Here is a 19,251-nt window from a genome sequence, read left to right on the forward strand (position 1 = left end):
AAGATCAACAAAAATCAAAGAAAAATAATAAATTAAAACAGGAAACTAATATATATGAGTCCCCCATCGTGAATTTTGCAAACTTGTGCTCGTGGCCCACGTGGGGGCCTGAGATGTCATTTTGCCAAAAAAACGAAAGCAAACACACAAACAAAAATTTTGCCTAGAGTTATTTTTTAAATCCGGTTTTTGAAAAAGCCGGCCAAGTTTAGCTGCTTTATTCAATTATTGACCGGTTTTACTTTAATCCAGTTTTTGCCTTAATCCTGACCGGACTGAGATCCGGAGGACTGATTGAATCAATCGGTCATGTATGGTTTTTTAAACATTTGTCCCTGTAAACCTTGTGTCAAAATATGGATTTAATATCTCCATCTTGAAACCTGCAAATAAAATAAAGACTGAAAAGTTCTAAATCCTTAGAGCTCCTTATTCATCTTCACATGAAACTATTTTAAGATTAATAGGCTAGCGGTCCAAGTGTGAGTAGACTTAAATAAATATATATATATAGAAAGTCTCATATTAAATAAATTAAATTTAATAATTAATATATAATATGTGGTAAAAGAAAAGGTAATATATAATATGAAGCAATCATCGATGTGTCAACTCGATTGCTAGATTAATGAAAAGTTAACAGAGTTTAGAAAAAAGATTCAAAGGGTTATATTCAACTGGGCAAATTAACTCATCAAGGCTCCTGCTAATGGATATGCATTATAGAAGATGCTAATGGATATGCATTATAGAAGATGCTAATGGACATGCATTACAATACAACTGATTATATTTCTATTCCTTTTGAGTGAAAAGCGAATATCATTAATCAAAAAGTTCAATACACAACCAGGCAAACATAACAGGCCTAAGGAAAGAAATAAGCTTTACAACAAGACAAAACAAATTACATCAGTAATTTGAAGGTAGAGAAAGTTTTAACGGTATGGTCCAGGAGAGCTCTAGTGTGGCATAAAATGCCATCAGCTGTTGAAGTTTTTTTCAGCGAAGATAGTGGTTTCGAGCTTCCCAGAGTTTCCGACAGAGTACGCTCACACCAATTTTCCAGGAGATATCAATGAGGGAATTCTGCAGCACCTATATAGTAGCTAAGACCTTATATTCTTCCGATAAAATTCAGTATGCATATCTAGTATCAAAATCTTTCGCCAAACATCAGCAGCTAATTAAGTGGCGTTCCTTAAAAATTTTATATGGGGGCATTACAAATTGAACACCCTTGATCCAGGGTCATCTTCCTGCAATTACGTTCAGCGTTGGTAAGTAATTTGCCTTTGAGCAAGAGCCATATGAACAGGGATCGAGATTAGGGGACCAATAAGGGTCACGGCTGTAAAGTCCCGACTCAATCAAGGCTTTACTATTCTCATCACATAATCAACCAACACAAAGCACAATAATATCAGAGTAATAGCTCTTCATTTGTTTTCAAATCCCGAGATCTCAACTTCTTAAAATGTATATTCAAATAATAAGGCTAGCGAAAGCACAAACACAACTAAAATAACTCAATAAGATATAAACTCTCAACCCTGAAAAAAGGTTGTGCGCCATGGCATGTGACACAGAGCCACATGCCTGACTTCTCTGTGTCATCTGCCGTGGCACGCCAGTCCGAATTTTTTGCTGTCATTTAACAGCAAAAATGATGAATTTTTGGCATGCGCCATTTTCACATTCGTCATTCGATTGAAGTGATTCAAGCGCCCACATGTAGCTTACAACATATATTAACTAATGAAATAAGTCTGGACTCGATCTGATGGTCGAATCTAAAATTAGACACTCGGATGTAAAAAGTCACCTTTTCTTTTAAAAACTCACACCCTAAATGCTCAATTCTCATTCCTTATCCCATTAGACCACTTCAGGCCTTGAACTAAGTCTAAAAGGATTACATACACCTGATTGACACTACAAATCACAAATATCACATCATTTGCCCATTTTGGCCTCTTAAAGCCACATTACACTATTGTGAACTTATATGAAGAATACATATATACAATACATATTCACATATATAACTAGACTTGTTCCACTTTACCTTTCGATTCTTACATATGAGGCGGAGCCTCACCATATGGTCGGGAATCACAAATGTACTTGACTCTTTCAAGTGGGGCTCCACTTCACCATTTATGTCAAGTTCTCACCATTTGTGTTAAATTCTCACATAACAACACAATTCACAATCAATACATAATCATCACATATATACATAAGTGAAACAAGTTACAACACAACATATACTTGCTTGTTTCGCATTTACCCCTACCCATGTCCCTCCACTAGGGCACCCTCAACATAATGCAACACCATATATATATATATAAGCAAGATTCATAACACAATTTACTTTTCCCATATTCACACACACACACACACATGTATCTTAATTGGCAACTTAACTCTAAAAATAACTTTATACATTTATTTCATTCAAATGGTAGTCATACCGCTACCAAGTAAAGTTACTCTTTCCTTGCTTCCTTTCCCGGCCTTCTCGCACTCTCTTCACCTGTGTTCACAAGTAACGAAGTGAAACATACATCCCAGTAACTCAAAGATAACCCCAATTACTGGTTAGTAAACAAAATTATAACCAAATGATAAAGTAGCATGTGTATCAATAACACAATATTATATGCATATACAAAAAGTCATTCTTATCAATCTTGTTATACTCATACAATGCATTCTTGGTTTTCCTTGGCAAAGTAATTTCTATGCTTGGACCAGGACTTCCAGTCAGAAGGAACAGGACCCACCATACCACTGCTTAGACCAGGTAATCCTCTTATATGAAACAGGGGCTTTGCTGATAATAGTAACAGAGACTATCTCTATTATTATTTGAGGCATATAAGCTCCGCGCGCGCGCGCACACACAGAAAGAGCCGGCAAATTTTCAAGGTCGATATGTTTATGTGGAAAACTACAAATATGGAGAGAGGAAATCCAGGTCGGTCTGAAAGAGTTAATTTTAGGGCTTTAAATAAAATTATTTAAGAGGTCTAATATATTATCATTGATTTATTTTTATATTATTTTTCCAATTTATTAAAATCAGATTCAAATGTTCTATTTAACATTTATGCCACCTCAAATCCTATAAAAAAAATTAAAATAATCACAATTTATAATAAAAAGTAAAAGAAGAATGAACACACATGGTATGGACAATACTTGAGATCATAACTAGTGTTTTTTGTTTTTAAGCAAAACTCTCACTTTCAAATAAAAATATATAATTAATATTAATACTTAATCAGAAAATAATGACTACTCATATAGAGTATAGGTAAACATTTTTTAGGCCTAAGGCAAACTGCCTCATTAGCCTAACAGTTCACACTGCCTTGAGGAAAACTACAAAATGTCACTATTTGTGGTGACTGATGAAAACATCTACTTTCCTGTGAGCTCAGCCACCAGGGGTTTGTTGACCCAATTCAAAACCCAGATGCATTATTATATATGCATGTGGTTACCAAAGATTAAAGCCAAGTCTAGCATTAATCCAAAGGAACTTTCATCAACCTTGCCTTTAGAAAACAACAAGTGGCATAGGGATTAGGGAGTAGAGGTAGAGGATGAGAGCTTCAGAACATAAACAAACACAAAAGTCAAGTCAACTTGTTTCCTTGTGCTTTCTCCTGTAGAGCACAAAATATACACTAACTCGAGATCCAAGCTCTTATTATTCCATGCACGTGCAAGAGCACTAATATAAAAAAAAAAAAATTCGCAATAGTTAAAAAGCTATTTTTATGACACAATAGACGGTACAGTAGAACTAAGTGTAGTAGTAGTAAGAACCTTTTTGAGACAATTAAGTGATTCACTGTCGTAAAAAGCATCACTTACAACGACAGTCCAGAGGGAGGACTGTCGTCATAAGTTCTCCACAGATGGCAACAGATTTGGTCACATATATTGCTATAAGTATAGCTTTTTGAGATATTTTTATACATAACTGTTGTTATATATTGTATTTTTTCAAAAAAGAAAGCAAATTTGGTATGTTGTAAATCCCTTTTTTTTTTTTACAAAAACCTGCATTTACATAAACAACAGCTCCAAAGATTAGTACAAACATATCTATTGAACTTCTACATATCCAATATAAATATTTATCTAATTAGCTATGTACTCTTTTCAATTCTAGGAAGGAACTGGATCAAATATTCTGTATATATCTCAACGATTGTTTAGAATATGGCTTTAAATTGTTGAAATATTGTAAATTTAATAAAAATATATGCATGAATAATAATTCAAGTATAGGGTGAGCTATGCAATATAAATTATTATTAATAAATTATTACTTTTTGAAATGAGTGAGTAATACCTTGAGTGATGATTTCATATATGAAAAACATCACATAATAACCATATTTTCTATTGTATGGTTGTCGATCACACTATTAAGAAAATAAAATTAATTCAATTCATAAAATAAATTAATTCAATCCATGCAATTGTTTACTCTGTTTTAAAAGTTTTGAACTCAACTTTTCAGTTAATAGTTTTAAAATTGGGATCTCATTTTCAAAGCGCTTTCTATAAAATTGAAATTAACTCATTTAACCTAAGTCATTCTTAATTATCCTAGATGCTGAGCATTTGTGGGTTAATTAGTAAATAGGAGCTTACACATGTGCTTGCAATTAGACTCATGCATAACACTATAGGGAGCACTGTGATTCACAACATGCATCTCCCTGCTAATCATATATAAAGGTGCAATTGATGGTTGCACATGAACCCAATTATCCCCTCTATGTGCCTATACTAGATGCAAAAACCATACAAGAAGTATTGTATAGCTTTGTGGCCTAGCCTACTCATCTATTACAAATGTCAGAACCAAAGAAAAAGGTAAATTAATTTTTCCTAGCTTGGCTTCGCAGAGAAAAGTGGGACAAAAATAACATGTAGGACCCACATGTTTTTACCTCCAACTTTTCTCTCAAAATATGAAAAAATTTTAGAGAGAAAATTTCATTTTCAAATTTTATGATATTTGTAGTGTAGTTACATTTTGTTCATAGACTTTTGTTAAACAAGCAGTACATTTAATTTTTAGATTAATTTGAAAAATATTAATTCTAAATTTTCAGTTAAGTTCTTTATATTTGGTTATAATTTCAAAATCTTAAGATAATTATATATTTAGTAATTCAATTTATAAAATTTTAAAATAGATAAAATAATTTTTGGTCATTATTGGATAAGATAATTTGTAGTTATATTTTTATTCAATCAATAACATATGATAGAAATTATTTTATATATATATATATACATAATATGATAAAATATCAAATTTTATTTTATATAAATAATAAGGTTATTATTGTTTATACAAAATTAACAACTTTTCTCTCTTCCATGTTTCTCTTGCTCAACCAAGAACAATAAAAAAAAATTGAATCCCTCCACTTTTTTCTTCTCTTCATTTTCTCTCATCTCATTTTCTCTACTTTCTATTTTCCCTTTCGAGCCAAGCACAGCATAAAAGGTCGAAAGGTTAGATTCCATGTGACTTCTCTCTACACATTACTGCAAAATTTTAAATATTTGATGATCATAAGCATAAACGTTGAATAAGGGGTGGCGGAAAATAGGGAAGTAAATATTTGATGATTAAAACTTTAACCGTTATATAATATATATATATATATATATATTTCAATGCATATTCAACAGTTCTACTTGAAACCGTTTAACTTTTAGTTCAAAATTTTAAAATTCATATTTTCAAAAAAAAAATATTTTTTAAGTTTGATGATTTAAATATTTAACCATCAAATAATATTTCATACATATATTACAGTTAAAAATTTAATCCTCAAATATATGCCTTGAGTTTGACAGTTGTGTAAATAATTGTCAAACTTAAGGATTTATAATTTTGAAATCTCTTTTTTAGCTTGCCTTTTCACGAACGCGCTCAATATAATCTCCTCTCCTTTTCTTTGCATTAAATATAGATATTATGTTTGATGAGTTACATGGTTCTTGCTTGTTTTCAAAAATCAATTTAAAAAGTGGTTATCATCAAATTAGAATAAAAGAAGGTGATAAATGAAAAACTGCTTTTAAAAATAAATTTGGTTTGTATGAATGGTTAGTAATGCTACTTGGTTAAACTAACATATCTAGCACTTTTATGAGTCTTATAAACTCATATCATGTACAACACAATGTCCATAGATGCACAACATGATGTCTATGGATGAACAACACAATATCCATGCATGTGCAGTTGGTCTATAGGTTAAAATATACATCACACAGAGTATGTATAATACAATGTTCATAAATGCATAACATGATATTCATGAAATCTCAATACAATGTCCATGCATATTCAATTGATCTAAAGGTTAATTAAAATAAAGTCACGTAGAGCATATACAACATAATGTCCATGGATGCAGAGGACAATATTCATGAATTCTCAACACAATATCCATGCATGTTCATGGATGGACATTTAGTTCAAAATGCATGAACATTGTGTTATGCATCCATGGACATTGTATTGTATATTGTCTGCATCATTTGTACATTTTATTAAACATACTGATCAATTAGACACGTATGGACATTGTGTTAAGAATTTATGAATATTGTGTTATATATGATCTAAGTTTTTAAATCACATAAGGAAAAAATTGTACTTTCTCTTGCAAGAAAAATGGCAACAAGGTCCTTGGATCCACAGTACAATAGCAGAATATATTAGGCTTGCAGTGCGATTCTCTCAAGAGAGAAATTAACTAGTGCTCCTTTACTTAGCTTACCTAATTTTGACAAACCTTTTGAAATAGAATGTGATACTTTTGAAATAGGCATAGACATAGACATTGTTTTAATGCAAGATTCTAAACCTATTGCTTATTTTAGCGAGAAATTTACAAGAGCTAAATTGAATTATGCTACCTATGATAAGGAACTCTATTCTCTAGTTAGAACTTTACAAACTTTGACAACATTATTTGTGGCCTAAGGAATTTGTCATTCGTACTGATCATGATCATGAGAGTTAAAATTCTTAAAATCGCAAGGTAAAATTAATAAAAGGCATGCTAGATGGCATATGTTATAAAACATTAAGCAGGAAAAGAAAATGTTGTTGTTGATATCTTATCTAGGCGATATTCTCTACTAATGTCCTTGTAAGTTAAATTTTAAAGAGCTTATATGCAAGTGATATTGATTTTGAAGATATTTAGAAAGCTTGTGAGAAATCTGGTTTTAAAGATTGTTATAAACATGATGATTATCTCTTTAAGCATGATAACTTGTGTATTCCAAACTGTTCTATTATAGAGTTACTTCTTAAAGAAACCCATAATAGAGGTTTAATGGGTCACTTTAGCATGGATAACACTCTTGAAATTTTGAGTGAACATTTCTTTTGGCCTAACGTGAGATGTGATGTTCAAACCATATGTGATTCTTGTATTTATTGTAAACAGGCTAAATCTAAAATTCAACCTCATGGTTTGTATATGTCTTTACCTATATCTCGTCATCCTTGGAATGATATTTATATGGACTTTGCTTTACAATTGCCTAGGTCTCAGAGTGGTATGGATTGTATTTTTATGGCTGTTGACAAGTTTAGTAAAATGACTCACTTTATTGCATGTACTAAAACTAATAATGCAACCCATATTGCTAATTTATTCTTTAAAGAGATGGTACGTTTGCATGATTTTCCTAAAACTATTGTTAGTGATAAGAATGTTAAGTTTCTTAGTCACTTTTGAAGGACTTTATGGAATAAGCTAGGAATTAAACTATTGTTTTCTACTGCCACTCATCCTCAAACTAATGAACAAACTGAAGTTGTTAACAAAACTTTAACTCAATTGTTGTATGCAATCATTCAAAAGAATTCAAAGAACTAGGCAAATTGTTTGCATCATGTAGTTTTCATATAATAAAACTGTGCATTCTACTACATCAAATGAGAAGCTGAGGAATAATAGTCTGGCTGGCTGTGAATGATTTTGTACTAATATACTGTTGAAGTGTTTGAAGCTGTATGATGTTGATGTTGATTGTTCCACACTTCCATGGCTCTTGTGGCTTGTGGTAGGAATGCTGCAGCAGATTGGCTTGCATCTGGTGTTATGAGAAGGATGGTTCCGCAAGGATGGCTATCTAAGCCACCATCTTCTCTTACATCTATCTTACCCAAGGATCAGCATGGCTTCTGCACTGGTGCTGCTGTGAAGAAGGGTATTGGACGACTGATTTTTGTATTTGCTTGTTCGTTTTGTGTTTGATTGGTTGTATCTAGATTTACTACTTTACTTCCTTTCCTTAGGTTGTATTGTTAGGTGTTTTGTTTTTTTCTTTACAGGGGATTAGCGTGTGTAATAATTTTTTTGATATTAATAAAATTGGTTTGTTTTGCTCAAAAAAAAAAAAAAAGGCCATCTGGTTGTATATTGGGAGTATCTTTGCTGATCTGGACAGAGAGGACGCGGACGCTGAGAGACGTTGAGATACGTTGACGCTGAGAGGATCCACTTTCCAAAACGTGTGATATAGAAAAGTGGAAACGAGTTTCCTCCGCCTAACCCTCCACTTTATTGTAACTTTTTTTTAATACTCATATTTAATATTAAATAAAATTATCATTAAACTTGTCAAATTATAAAACTAAACAAATATTTGACTTTAAAATGATAAAATTTGATGAGGACACTAAAAGAAAGATAAAAAAACTATTTTTAAATATTAAATTTGATAAAGGAAAAGGAAAGAATAAGTGAGACCTACTCTACCTTTCTCTCTCTTTTTCTTATAAAGAGTTAAATACTCGAATCAATCTTGTATTTTATCTTAATTACACGGACTTTCTTTCTATTTTGAAAATATATAAGTTAATCCAATCTATTAAGTTTGTTAGGAATATTTTAAAAAAGAATCTAAAAACTTATTTTTAAATTAAAATTTATATTAAAAAAATTTTTATTAGAATTTTTTTAAGATTTTTATTTTTTTATTTTGTTTAGAGAGTGGTTATTTACTTAATGTTTACAGCGAATCAGGGCAAACGCTTAAACTAATTTTTAGTTGAAGTACACATAAAAATTTTGATTAAAAATCAGATTAATTTTTTAAATAAAATCAAATGTGTTTATAAATGTTTGTAAAAAAAATGTCTACAAATTTTAAATTATAAATTTAAATGATTTATATAAATTCTTTCATTTTATGTAATGTGATGAAAATATATACTCTATGCTTGAATATGTTTTTAGAAATTTTATAAAAGGTTTCAATAAATTTGATAAAATTATAAAATTTTATAACATAATAACAATTAATAAATTTATAATATAATAAAAGTTTTAAAATGTATTTATTATATTTTTTAGTCACATGCAAAATATTTTTTTGGCAATATATAAGTTTAGATAATTCTTATGTTAAAGAAAGAAATTTTAGTCAAATTAAAAGTTTAAACTTAATGTTTAACTAATGATTAGATGGATGTAAATGAAACATCAAATATACAAAAAATATCTATGCAATATATATTTTAATTTTAAGGGAGGTTTATATGAGTTTTAAAAATTGATGAGAAGTTTATGTAACTAAGGCAAAATTAAAAAGTAATCAATGTATTTACTCTTTTTTGAATTGAGAATTATCATGATTTTTAATAGTTTTAAAAACCAGATCGGACTGGCCTGTTCAATTGGTTAAATAGGGAATCGGCTCTTGATTTAGTTTAGTTGACCCTCAAAAATCAGCCAATAAAAAATCGGTTAATAATCGGTAAAATTGGACCGGTTTCATTGAGAAAACCGGACAAAATTAAAAAATATTAAAAAAATAAACAAATCAGAATTAAAATTAAAATACTAAACGTTTTGGACCCTGAATTGTAATTTTTGCAAACATAAGCTGAGCCTCTCCCATGAGAGTCAGCGTGTCCTTCCCCTTTTCGCAGGTCTGCGCGCCTCTTTGACCTTTTCACACAAACGATGTGGGACTTAAATAAATATTATATTATGCACGTACAATGTACAATTAAATGGGATCTTCGTCTTCTTCCCCTTTTTTTTTCTCCTTTTTTCTTTTGATTTTGGTTGAACTTCTTTTTTTGGGCATATATCTTGATCTTTTTTCATATAGGTGCATCTTTTTAAGTTTTATATTTTATTTTATTTATGCATATTTTTTTTAAATTTGATCCTTTCAATTTCGCTTAAACATGCCTTTAAAAAATGTCTAATATTTTATTATTCTGTCAATATCTCTCTTAATATTTAAATGAAAAACTTCACTTATAATAGTAATCATATATTTGTCAATAATAAAATATATTACCAAGCATTTATAATATACTTTTGAAAAAATTAATATTTAAATATATTTTTTATTTAATTATCATACATAAATTACAAATATATTGATTTAATGTCAACCGGTTCGACTATGATTCAACTAATGAACCATAAACCAGTGCCTAGCCTGATTCAATAATTAGTCTGGTTTTTAAAACCTTAATTTTTAAAATGACAAGTTATTAGATTATTTACTTACTTCTGCGGGACTATATAAGGAAGGATTGTTGTTGTATAAAAAATGAATTGAGAACGCCAAAACCGTAAATTGGTATGAGAGAGCAAAGATGTGCATTGGGAGTGCTAAAAATATGATCATTATATCGGAGAGCACAAAGAATTTGTTTGATAGCAAGAGTGAAAATGTGAATCTGTCGGAGAGCACACAGAATTTGCAGGAGAGCATGAGTAAAAATGTGAATCTGTCTGAGAGCACAAAGAATTTGCAGGAGAGCATGAGTAAAAATGTGAATCTGTCTGAGAGCACAAAGAATTTGTATGAGAGCATGAGTGAAAATGTGAATCTGTCTGAGAGTGCAAAGGATGGATTTGAAAAGAGTAAGAGTTGGGTGGAAGAAGAAAAATCATCTAAATTCATAAGTGATATTCCCTCCATTTTAAAATGTAAAACATTTTTAATTGAATCTTACTTTTTAATAAAATAGTTACCTACTTTCAAACTAACTCTATCTTTTTATATTCACCTCTGTTAAACACCCTACAATAAATATAAAACCATTTATCAATAGGAACATTTTTTTTTTAAATAAAAGCAATGATTACACCTCAAAAGGTCAAAAATATCTTATATTTTTATTAAAAATACATTATATTTTTATTAAAAATACATTATATTTTTAAACATTTAACTCCTCAAAAAATACTTTATATTTTTAAATGAAGGGAGTACTCATCAAAGGAGGTGGAGCTCTTCTTCAAGCTGCTGCTCATGGCTACTTTGGTGGACTTGGAAGTGCCTGTGGATTCTTGTTAAGTTGTGTTCCTCCTGACAAATACTACTATCAGATGGCTCAAAATAATAATTAAGTGTATAAATTTAAAATTATATTAAATAAGGTGTATTTTTGAAAGTGTATTATTTCATTTTGAAAAAATAAAATTGTAAAATGACATTATTAAATTTTAGCAGTATGTGTAATAAAAAAAAGATAGTTAGATTCTAAATAAAAATTATTATACTACAATTATTTTAATTATTAAACTATTGTTACTTCAAAAAAATTTGATTAAAATTTTTTGAAAAAAATAATAATATTTAAATTCTAAAAAATTAAATTAATAATAATTTTAATTACAACATGAAAGTTACATTTAAATTATAGTTATCTATTTTTTAAAAAAAATTAGTAAACCTGATTAATATTAATTTAATATTTTAGATTTTAATGGCATTCCTATAAACTCTCTCCTATTCCCCATGCTTGGAAGAAGATAAGAAGTGAACAAGACCTGACACATAACATTGACTTGCGAAAAGGAAGCGAGTTTCTTCCACTCACTTATCAACCCAACCCTTTCTTGTAAGTCTCTTTTCCTTCAAATATTCAGATTTAATTAATGTTAAATAAAATTGTTATTAAAAGAGAAGAATTTTAATAAAAATTCCTTTACCATACTTATTTAAATTTAAAAATTTTATTTGGCCAAAAAAATTTAAAACTTCTAAATTTTTGTTAAAAAAAAAAATTTTTTTTATCATTGAAGTTAAAGTTTTAAAAATAATCACTCACAATTCCTATTATATCAATTACAATAATTGAAGAAGAAGTCACAACTTTCTCGTTAAAATTTATTTTACTATTGAAGTTTAAATTTTAAAAATAATTAATTATAATTTTTATTTAAATAATCACAATTTTTATTTTATAAATTATAAAAATTAAATAAAAAATTATAATTTCTCATGTGTATTCATTATTTTTTTAAAATAAGAGATAATTTAATTATTTAATTTAAAATTATTAATGTCAAAAAGTAATTAAAAATTTGAAAAAGTTGACATTTTAAAATATTTAATCTCATTTATATATTTAGAATTTTATCGTTATTTTTTTTATTCTTTTGACTTTAGAAATTAGAGGGGGGGAAAAGTAAAGAAAGGCGGAAAGTAATCGGTCATCACTCATCATCATTCACGAAGCTTCAAATTCAAGTCATGAACATCTTTTAACTTTTTGAATAAAAGAAAATTTTGGTAAATTTTACTTACGTCTGAAATTACAATATATTTTTTATATAAAATCTCATTTATTGATAAAAGTTTTTTTAAACATTTTTAATAAATTTTTAAAAATATAAATATAAATGTTTAAAAATATCATTCATTTAATAATTTATTTATAAAAAATATTAAAAAGAGAGAATATACAAAAATGGTAATATTAAAAAAATATTATAAATGAAAAAAAATTTTAAAGTATTTTATATTTTGAAACCTTAAATTTTTTCTTAAAATATCTTATAATTTGAAATGGAGGGAATATATTTTAATCTAATTATAAAAAACTTATATCTTACATATAAATTACATTATTTTAATTATTCCTTTCATTATATTAAGACTTCAGAGTACTAATTAAAAATTATTAAATATAAGGTAAGAATATAAAAATTAAATTTGAGATTTTTGTAAAAAAAATTCAACTTTTGATATTCAAAGTGAGAGAGAGTACTCCGATTTTTCAGTACAAAAACGTAATATTTGTTAATTTAATTTTGCCAAACGTACTGTACTCATAATTCCTAAATCCATCCAACAGATCCACCCACGGGCCACAGTTACTTTTCTTTTGGGTGGGCAACGAGGGCAAAATGACCAATATACTAGTTACCATTTTGGAAGAATTTCACTTTAGGACCACTGTAGGCAAATATCTTCAACTCAAACCCAATTATTTCGAAAAATACATTGCATACTTTGAGGCCCAAATTGAAATTATCTTTCGATGTGAAATGACCAAAAAGCTCTAAACCTTTATGTGAAATTACAAGAAAGCCTTAATGTTTGAACGAACATAAAGGTATTGTACGAGAGAAGCCATCTTGAGAAGAAGATTGGAGTTAACTTCCCATGGTTTGCATGAAGACCCCATCGAAGCCAATTGCATAAAAGTAAAAGTGATTGCTTCAGGAATCCATTTGCGATTGTGCCGTTGTGTGAATCAAAGCTGTTGCGGACATTGTAGCATGCTATCAGGTTTGCATCTCGCAGCTCTCTTTTCATCGTTTTGATACTCGAACAGAAAAAAATTTGGTAGATAGAAGTCTAAGATTGTCCATTCTAACTCTGCACTGTAATTTTTTTCTATTCATGGAACGATTTAAGAGTAGTGATTTGTCTTTTTTGTTATTACATGCCTTCATTTTCTGACTCTTGCTTCTCCATTCTGTGTTTTGAAACCCTCACTTGATTTGAAAGAATGAAAAAGTTATGATTGGTGGATGACAAATGATGTTAGAGAATCCACTTATTGTTTATACCAATTTTATAATCAAAATGTCTACCTCCTTGCTAGTAAATTGTCACAGTGGATGAACTATAGTAGCCATAATTTACACTATTAGAAACCATAATTACAAGTACACCTACTAGATTAACAAGCATAATTACTGAATGAATTGTTGCAGACAAGTAATAAGTGGAGTTGGATGATTGATAAGTTACGTAGGTGAATTTACAAGTAGTTTTAGTTTATTGCTAACATGCTTAATGTTAATTTTTGCAGGGCTATAAATTTGGTGGGGAAGAAAGAAAGACAAAGCAAAACAAGGAAAAAAAGAAAGAACAAGTAATAGGATTCAAAAAATTCAGAAAAGAATTTCAAGAAAAGAATTAAGTGAAGCTTAAGAGCATTGAAGAAGCTGTTGATGGTACCTAGTGCAACATCCATATAATTCAATATCTGCATCTGCCTACTCACTAATTGTTGAAAATTTTACCCTAGAGCCAATCATTGTACAATAAACATTGTTATTTAATGAATTTATCTTTTGTTATCATATTAATTGCATGTTCACTATGATAATTATATTATTGGACAAATTATAGTTATTATCCTAAATGTTCCTGTTCGGTCATCTATGAGGGATCATAGATGAAAAAAGACTAGTATAACTTTAATTAATTATAGAGATATAAATTAAAATCGTAGACACTTGAAAGAGTACATGATGTTGGACTGACCCGTTATGAGAAAGTTGCATAGTATAAGTTATAAGCTTATCTCATATGTAACCATATCACTAAGCTCTTTAATCTGAGATCATCATGGATTCCTACATGATGACTACTGAACTTTGACCTAGTCAAAAGTTACCTTTGATTGGGTGATCATAAAAACTATGATCGAGTTTAGTAATATTTGTACAGAGAAATATGAGTAGTCAAGATGAAATTTGTCCCTCATATTAAGTGAGAGATATTACTGGGCCCTTCAATGAGTAAAATTGAGAAAATGTATGTCCATACTACAATGAAAAGTGTTTTTCCATTGCTATAGTGTGTTTTTCCATTGCTATAGTCAGTCCACTTAAAGATCGAGAAAGTAATGGTCAGGTAAAGAAGAATGACAATTCTATGTCTCAAACTTGACCGAAATATCGCATGACAAAATGGATATAATATGGTTATTTGATAGGTTACATCGGATCATCGATCCCCATATTAATTGGGTAGTTGCAATGTCTTGCTAGAGATTACTTGTGACTTGTGGCTAATAACGTAATTAGTATACTGCCAACTTCATATAGGCCTACAGGGTCACATATAAGAATAGTCCAATTCGAGCTATAATGTCTAAGTTTATTGAATCTGGAATATGTATAGATTCAATGAATGTAATATAGAGTGAATGAGTATATATATATATATATATATGTTTGAATATTTATTTAATATATATATATATATATTTATATGAAATATAAAATTCAAAATATAATTATATATATATTTTCAAAATATATATATTCATGTGTGTATATATATGTATATGTATATGATATGTGAAATTTAATATATAATATATATATATATATTTGAAATATATATGTATATATATTCGTGTGTGTGTGTATATATATATATAATATAATATGTATATGTGATATATATTATATTATATTATATTGTGTTAGTTTTAACTTTAATTTTATATGATAGATTAAATTTAATAACTAACATGATATGAGAGAATATCATATTAGTTTTATAGTTTGAATTTATAAGATAAATTTAAATTAGATATGATATTATAGATTTTATTTATGAGATAAATTTAATCTAAATTTTAGTTGGCTCTTCAAGAAGAAGGCAAAAACCCTAATTTATATATAATAGATACAAGGGGACGTGCATAGAAATATAGAAAAATGGAGAAAGTCTCTTAATAGCAAAAACTTCTAAGAGCCATGAAAAAGCCCTAGTAAACAAAAGGATGTCTAAATTGACGGACGAATGTATATTAGATACAAAGAGCGCTATCACGATGTTCGTGTTGGAAAGCTGTTCATGTGGATACCGGTAAAGAGAGCAGATTTACATTGTCAACTTCTAAGATCCAATTACTTGCAGACAATAAGTGAGGGACTTGAAATTAAAAAGCAATTCTTCTATCCACCTTGACTTAAACGAGTTTGTTCGGTTCACATAAGAATAGGAGTTTAATTTTTTTTTATCTTTCGTTGTGCCTACCTAACCAACACTAATATCAAACAACCAAACAGAATATGCAAAAAGAGCAACAATGACATAATTAAAAGATAGTTTCATTTTGATGTTCTTTCTTTTGCAATTGGAGATGCATGGATGTTACGAGCTTAATGTTACAATTTTGGAAATGTAAATTGATTATTTACTGCAATGTATTATGCTTCTTTTGATGTTCAAATTAGCTTATTTGATTAGTTTAACTGAGTATTCATCAAGAATTGGTATAGTTATTTTTTTAACTAGAAGCATTGGTGTAGTTAACAAGTAATGTAAGGGAATTTACAAGTAATATTAAATGTTTTATATGTAACGTTAGTAATTTAACAAATCATGGATGGATTACACAATGAGAATTGCACAAGTAGCATTCTAATCTTAATAAATAACGTGAGGGACTTTACAAGTCATATTAAACATTTTACTTATGAATTTTTTAATTTAACAAATCATGTTTGGATTTACACATGTTAGATATTGCACAAGTAATATTATCGACTTAACAAACAATGTAAGGAAACTTATAGATCATATTAGATATTTTACCTCTAAAGTTAGTCATTTAATAACATGTTTGGATTTACAAAGGTCAGATATTACACAAGTAACTTTTTGAACTTAACAAGTAATATAAGAGAATATACAAGTAATATTAAATATTTTACAAGTGATGTTAATAATTTAACAAGTCATTTATGAATTTACATGGGTTAAGAATTTGACAAGTAACAGCTTAACAAGAAATGTAAATAAATATACAACTAATATTAGATGTTTTACTTGTAATATTTGTAATTTAACAAGTTATGCATGGATTTATACAAGATGGATATTGTACAAGTGACACTCCAGACTTAACAAGTACTATAAGAGAACTCACAAATTATATTAGGCATTTTACTTGTGAAATTAGTCATTTAACAAGTCATGTATGGATTTATATAGATAAATTTTTTGACAAGTAATATTATGAACTTCATAAGCAATGTAAAGAAATTTACAAGTCATGTTAAATATTTTATTTTTACTCGTGAAGTTAGTCATTTAATAAGCCATGTTTGAATTTATACTATCTAAATATTTGACAAGTAACATTCTAGATTTAACAAGCAACATAAAGAAATTTAAAAGTCATATAGACATTTTACTTGTAAAACTAGTCATTTGACACGCCATGTTTGAATTATGTGAAAGCATACTTGACCTCAAATCATCAACTATATTGAACCAAGTTAGTACCTACTTGTGGGATACAACCTCACTAAGGTGTTAAGTTTAAGTTTAATTACCTTACTAGCACCGGATATAAATTAACAACTATAGTTACCATATTTACAACAAAACATTAAAGTTTTTACAATACGAAATATAATTATTTTTGATAGCACAACTTTAATACCATTAATACACAGCGCTTTCACCTCGCCATTTACTTTGCAATTGTGATGTTGTAGAACAATTTAGATCAAAAAAATGCTCTTCATGTGAAATAATCCATTCCTTTGATACTCAATCTCTACAGTATGAACACATACCAATCTATGTTAACAGAACTAACAGGTGCCATAAAATTATTGTTAATATATTCCAGCTATTAATATTCAAACAAGTCATTGTATAACAAGAAAATTTTTAAGTTATAATCAAAATCACTTTACATGTCCATGAACCCTTCTGCATTTTGATATCATAACTTGATACTAGTGGTTCACCTAAAAATAATTTATGAGTAAGAGTAACAATTTGACAAGTGATATATCATAATTAATAAGTTCATATACAAGTGGGAACAAATTTACATCAATAATAACAATCATTAAGGCAATAACAACTTCACATTGTTGTACGTACATGTAGAATTACATTATTAACAACTAATTTCACATTATTCACAAATTGTGACAAGCAACAGCATGAGACAAGTCTTCATTGATATACCAATATGAACATGAAGTCGACCCATTCTTTATCTGATAGCACATTAAAATGAAACTATGACATGCCAATTTGAAGACTCATTCCTCATTTGACTTAATGGCCTGGTTGACCATAAGCCATAATTTTGCTTGCTTTATGCACCGTTGTAGGACATTCATGGGAGATAGACTTGAATCCACAAGTCATGATATTATAAGACTACCCAATCTAGAAATTAAATCAAAATCTTTCTCTTTGAACAGATAAGTTGCGTCATCAGTGACATAATCGAAGGTTAAGTAACAGCCTCGCTCATAGGACATCGTTCAAAGGTGAGAGGGGATATGCGCACTGGAATTTGGTTCTCTCATTGAAAATCTATATCCATTTTTGCACATTCTCTTTCTTCATTTCATTCTAAGGGCACTTTGGTCAATTGCCTTGAAAAATTATTTTCATTTTAGTATCATCAGCCTGCAATATGTTTTCAGATTTCTTTGATCCTTTTTTTCTAATTAATTCTCAATGGAGGTCCTATAATGAAATTCTCCATACCTTTTTTTTAATAATCAATAAAACCAATTGCTTCTGAGATGGAAATTCAAATTTTGTCAATTTCTTTGGGCAAATTGATCTCAATATTGCAAAAAAAAAAATTATTTACCCATATACTACACTTTTAAAAATATTTTTTCATATACTATAAATATGAAACTTGACTTATATCATACCGAGATCTGAACATTTTTTTAATATAAAAGTACAAAAATCAGTCCTCATTAGACCAAGTTTGTGTTCAAGAAAGAGAAAAAAAAATTTGGTGTGTGTCAAGCTGAATTGTACTCAGAAAAGAGAAAAGAAAATCAACGTGCATGCATCCCACCCTCACTTTCTCTCTCACCCTCACGTGAACCTCTCTCCACCAGCACCAATGCTTCCTCCTCATGTGTGTGGTTTTTCCTTTCCAAGTATAGGGAGTGTTTGCATTGCATGTTATATATAAAACCAGTAATTTGAGTCAAGCTCAAACCCATTCGAAAAAAATCATGGTTGAGCTTGGCTATATGAGTTTTTTTAAGGGAGTAAGATACTTTAAGCCTGATTCAAATAAGAGTTGAGCCCAACTCCTGAAATTTCTAGCTCTATGTGCATGTAAAGTAGGTAATTTTTGCCAAGCCCGAAGAGCCAGCCCGAACTTGA

Source organism: Prosopis cineraria, unplaced genomic scaffold (genome assembly GCF_029017545.1).
Source record: "Prosopis cineraria cultivar Desert tree isolate PC_DT_omini unplaced genomic scaffold, ASM2901754v1 PC13, whole genome shotgun sequence".
NCBI lineage: Eukaryota > Viridiplantae > Streptophyta > Magnoliopsida > Fabales > Fabaceae > Prosopis > Prosopis cineraria.